Below are 6,138 nucleotides of genomic sequence, written 5' to 3' on the forward strand. Positions count from 1 at the left end.
GCTTTGCTGCCCTTTTATATTAATGGTAATTTAATTGACCATCCATGCTTAATTGTAAACAATCTCAGTATTGAGGTTTTAATTGGCATAGATTTCTTGTCAAAATATCAGAGTGTTCTTGACTTTGAAAGAAGCCAGTTAAAATTGGTCTTGCCGATAACCGGAGTAATTGCGGTACCTTTTATTGATGAACATGTAGTAACTAATGATGAAACTTGGGAGCTGCCTATACGAGTTCTGAAAAATAGGAGATATTGGGACGAAGGTGTTAATCTTAGCAAAAGTAAGCTAAACACATTAGAAAGAAAGAAGCGTCATGACGCAAAAGCTGTACCCACCAGTTTTTAAATAGGTCAGTTAGTCCTTGTCAAAACCAAGGAAAAATCAAAGAAAATAAATGCAGAAACAAAGAAATTCATGTTCGTATACCAAGGATCTTTCAGGATCATAGGAAAACCACATGCCAATGCATATAGGCTAGAGTACCCTAAGAGTAAAAAGATATTAGGTCTCAGGAACGTGATCGACCTAAAGAAGTTCATAGGTAGTAAATGAAGTCTGTAGGGAGGAGGTTGTTCTGTAACCTCTACACAGTGTGGCAGCTGTGCAGTCCCAGCTGTGTGAGATCTTCTTTCCTTTTCAGGTCTCACTCACTCTTCATCTTTCCTATCCACCAAAGTTTCGACTCCTACTTTGCAATACAAAAATTTTCCGTCATGGCTATCAAGTCTTGAGTTCTGTAACCATTCTATCCACCGATTAGTGAAGAAAATACCTAATGTGACAAACCTAACAGTGACATAAACAACAGAGAATTATGACGTAATTAAGATACATAGGTATTTGAGTAAAAAGTATGTACAGAACCCTGGTAATATTATAAGTACAAAGTTGTTGTTTTACTGGAAATGGTCCACCAACAGTAATTTAAAAAGATGTGAAACCTATTGTATGCTTTAGAGCTAACTAATTAATAGTAAAAGAGATTGCTTAGTGTTATGAAAAATACGCAGATAAGTTGTAAGAATGAACTCACCTTGTGTAGCAAGGAATGGCAGTGTAATAGAATTGAGCAGTGTTTGTGGTTGAGACGTGAAGGACACGTCCTTAAAATATTTATAAGGTTGGAGCTGGCCGTTATTTGGTGTAGTGTGTGACAGAACACACCTACACGTATTGAGGTTATGAGTTGGAGGCGTGAATGCGACTATAGGTACCCTTATGTTAGATGAGACAGAGCAGCTCATGGTGTCCTATAGGTTTGAGGAATTTAGCATTACGCTCGTCCGTAATTACTTAATGCACTTTAGTGGTAAGTCGAGAGAGACTACCTGTGGTTGCAGCATCCGTTCGAGTGGAAATGGATTGCCACGTGAGCAAACTGATCAGCTGCAATACACTATAGATATGAAATAAATGTGCTATCCTATGCTTTAAATGTTAATAGAGTGAGTCTTAAATAAGTACATACACTAGCAACATAATTGAGTAACATAATGGCAGATGTGAAACATTATTTATAGCTCAGCATAAATACGTTTCGATGAAGGAAGTACATAATTGCAGATGTGGAACTGACACAGTAGCAGAGGACCAATAAGTGGATTTAGTAGTCAACTAAACGTAGTGTGTTTTGAACACTCAGAACTGTACTAGTACCACAAATTACTCACATGTACAAAGAAGCTGAGAAGGCAACCACTAATCAAATATACTCATACTATCTCTATGAATAAGGTAATCAAAGATGAGTCCGCTAAGTAAATAAAATACAAATGTATCAGGAATGTACCGAGCATTGGTTCAGTGTTCCGGCCCAGAAACAATAAACTGAAATTAAGTAGGATTTATGATTGTATGCCTTGAGCATAAATATTCTCTAGTATGTGACCAACGGCGTTTTGAGCCATTTGTTTATCGATTTTATGACAAAAAAGTAATTGCGAGAGCAAAATTGAAAAAGTTCTGTTAACTTTGTTCCAGTAACATATTGAAAGATAAAATGTATATATCCCCATTTCATTGTGACACACCCTTAGATATTAAGTGAACAGAGTCTGAGGCACTCTTTTTGTTTGTTCTACAGGACAAACCAGATAATGCAAGCCTGGTAGCTGCGTGAAAGCGTGGAGTCACTTGGACGCAACTCACAGTGACCCCTCCCCTTTCCCCATGTAATTTAGAGTGAACGTGAAGGACGCACACCATAGCAACTTCCCCTCCTCTACCCTTGTGAATGGAAGTGTAGAACGCCAGCCAATGCGGCTACAACCACATGTGTAAAAATGAAATTGTCATGATTTGTGAAATTTTCTTTCACGTTTAGAAAAGACTGCTAAGATATAATTATCTGTTTATCTATCATGAATAACTGTGTTATTTACTTTGAATTTGTTTATGTAAAAATGTATTTAATGGATTTAAGATTTTCATAATTTTACATATTTTATGTGTTTGTCTGTCTGCTCTGCAGACAGACACGGCGCCAATCTTAAAATGTTTTGAAACATTGTTCATGGAAGCAGCAGTGGGCGAAAAGCATTTTTAAAAATATTAATTAAAATATTGATTGCAAAAGATTCTTAACCCTAAAAAATAATTTATTTTTGTTTTTTAAAAGTGATCAGTTTCGATTTCTGTGAGTTCTTCAGACCAGTTATTTCGTGATGACTGTTGGAGACGTTGGCACGGAGCAGGAACCACTGTAGGAAAGCTTGGAGATCAACTGCTTTGGCGCTCAAGACAGTTCCTACTTAAAATTTTTTAGTGGTGTCAGTCTTATCATATCCTTCTGAACGAACTGCCATATCATGTTACAAAATCAGATACTAAAATATTCCACCTTTTGGCGGTGTTCCATCGGCACATGCCAGGGTGTAGACTAATTTGTTTGGGTAGTGGGTGCTTCAGTATACTGCATTAACGCTGTCATCACCAAAGTCGAATTTGTTAGATTTCATTAGCACTATTCAATCATTCATCTAAATTTATAAAAAAAATTGTATTTAATATTTGGCACAATATATGATATGCAAAGATTGTTTGAAATGTATGATATATGTGATGTTAGAGTGTTTTGCTAGTTTATATTTGTAACTTATGTACACAAATATGTGAAATGTATAATTTGAATTGTATTGTATGTTAACGGGGGACTTAGAAACGACGGAGAGGCTGCATCCCCGCCGCAGTCGCAGTGGTCCACAACCCCACGACGACTACTGCAGTCCACTTCACCCCTCCGCCGCCCCACACCGAACCCAGGGTTATTTCGTGGTTTGGCCACCGGTGGACCCCCCAGGGAACGTCTCACACCAGACGAGTGTAACCCCTTATGTTTGCGTGGTAGAGTAATGGTGGTGTACGCATACGTGGAGAACTTGTTTGCGCAGCAGTCGCCGACATAGTGTAACTGAGGCAGAATAAGGGGAAGCAGCCCGCTTCGCCGAGGCAGATGGAAAACCGCCTAAAAACCATCCGCAGACTGGCTGGTTCACCAGACCTCGACACGGATTCGTGTTGGGGACCAGGTACTCTTCCCCGCTCGGAAAGCCGTACGTTAGACCGCACGACCAACCGGGCGGGCTAATGTATAATTTACTAAATAATATTTTGCCATAAACTAAAAGGTATCAGATAGATTGTATAATGGTAAGACAGAGATTTAGAAACCAGGTTTTAAATTGTAAGACATTTCCAGGTGCAGATGTGGACTCTGACCACAATCTATTAGTTATGAACTGTAGATTAAACTGAAGAAACTGCAAAAAGGTGGCAATTTAAGGAGATGGGACCTGGATGAACTGAAAAAACCAGAGGTTGTACAGAGTTTCAGGGAGAGCATAAGGTAACAATTGAGAGGAATTGGGGAAAGAAATACAGTACAAGAAGAATGGGTAGCTTTGAGGGATGAAGTAGTGAAGTCAGCAGAGGATCAAATGGGTAAAAAGACGAGGGCTAGTAGAAACCCTTGGGTAACACAAGAAATATTGAATTTAATTGATGAAAGGAGAAAATATAAAACTGCAGTAAATGAAGCAGGCAAAAAGGAATACAAACGTCTCAAAAATTAGATCGACAGGAAGTGCAAAATGGCTAAGCAGGGATGGCTAGAGGATAAATGTAAGGATGTAGAGGCTTATCTCACTAGGGGTAAGATAGATACTGCTTACAGGAAAATTAAAGAGACCTTTGGAGAAAAGAGAACCATTTGCATGAATATCAAGACCTCAGATGGAAACCCAGTTCTAAGCAAAGAAGGGAAAGCAGAAAGGTGGAAGGAGTATATAGAGGGTCCATACAAGGGCGATGTACTTGAGGACAATATTATGGAAATGGAAGAGGATGTAGATGAAGATGAAATGGGAGATACGATACTGCGTGAAGAGTTTGACAGAGCACTGAAAGACCTGAGTCGAAACAAGGCCCCCAGAGTAGACAACATTCCATTAGAACTACTGACGGCCTCGGGAGAGCCAGTCCTGACAAAACTCTACCACCTGGTGAGCAAGATGTATGAAACAGGCGAAATACCCTCAGACTTCAAGAAGAATATAATAATTCCAATCCCAGATGTTGACAGATGTGAAAATTACCGAACTATCAGTTTAATAAGTCACAGCTGCAAAATAATAACGCGAATTCTTTACAGACGAATGGAAAAACTGATAGAAGCAGACCTCGGGGAAGATCAGTTTGGATTCCGTAGGAATGTTGGTACACGTGAGGCAATACTGACCCTACGACTTATCTTATAAGAAAGATTAAGGAAAGGCAAACCTACGTTACGAGCATTTGTAGACTTAGAGAAAGCTTTTGACAATGTTGATTGGAATTCTCTCTTTCAAATTCTGAAGGTGGCAGGCGTAAAATACAGGGAGCGAAAGACTATTTACAATTTATACAGAAAGCAGATGGCAGTCATACGAGTCGAGAGGTATGAAAGACAAGCAGCGTTTGGGAAGGGAGTGAGACAGGATTGTAGCCTCTCCCCGATGTTATTCAATCTGTATATTGAGCAAGCAATAAAGGAAACAAAAGAAAAATTCGGAGTGGGTATTAAAATCCATGGAGAAGAAAAAAAAACTTTGAAGTTCGCCGATGACATTGTAATTCTGTCAGAGACAGCAAAGGACTTGTTATGAATGGAGAGACGTCTACAGACGTTAAAGTAATCTCTGGCGTGGCACAGGGGAGTGTTATGGGACCATTGCTTTTCACAATATATACAAATGACCTAGTAGATAGTGTCGGAAGTTCCATGCGGCTTTTCGCGGATGATGCTGTAGTATACAGAGAAGTTGCAGCATTAGAAAATTGTAGCGAAATGCAGGAAGATCTGCAGCGGATAGGCTCTTGGTGCAGGGAGTGGCAACTGACCCTTAACATAGACAAATATAATGTATTGCGGATACATAGAAAGAAGGATCGTTTATTGTATGATTATATGATAGCGGAACAAACACTGGTAGCTGTTACTTCTGTAAAATATCTGGGAGTACGCTTGCGGAACGATTTGAAGCGGAATGATCACATAAAATTAATTGTTGGTAGGCAGGTACCAGGTTGAGATTCATTGGGAGAGTCCTTAGAAAATGTAGTCCATCAACAAAGGAGGTGGCTTACAAAACACTCGTTCAACCTATACTTGAGTATTGCTCATCAGTGTGGGATCCGTACCAGATCAGGTTTACGGAGGAGATAGAGAAGATCCAAAGAAGAGCGGCGCGTTTCGTCACAGGGTTATTTGGTAACCCTGATAGCGTTACGGAGATGTTTAGCAAACTCAAGTGGCAGACTCTGCAAGAGAGGCGCTCTGCATCGCGGTGTAGCTAACTCGCCAGGTTTCGAGAGGGTGCGTTTCGAGGTATCGAGTATATTGCTTCCCCCTACTTATACCTCCCGAGGATATCACGAATGTAAAATTAGAGAGATTCGAGCGCGCACGGAGGCTTTCAGACAGTCGTTCTTCCCGCGAACCATACGCGACAGGAACAGAATCGCGAGGTAATGACAGTGGCACGTAAAGCGTCCTCCGCCACACACCGTTGGGTGGCTTGCGGAGTATAAATGTAGATGTAGATGTAGATGTATATGTAGATGCAGCAGTTGAACGCGATGGACAGTGTCTTGAAAGGA

The sequence above is a fragment of the Schistocerca cancellata genome, chromosome 1 (genome assembly GCF_023864275.1).
Source record: "Schistocerca cancellata isolate TAMUIC-IGC-003103 chromosome 1, iqSchCanc2.1, whole genome shotgun sequence".
NCBI lineage: Eukaryota > Metazoa > Arthropoda > Insecta > Orthoptera > Acrididae > Schistocerca > Schistocerca cancellata.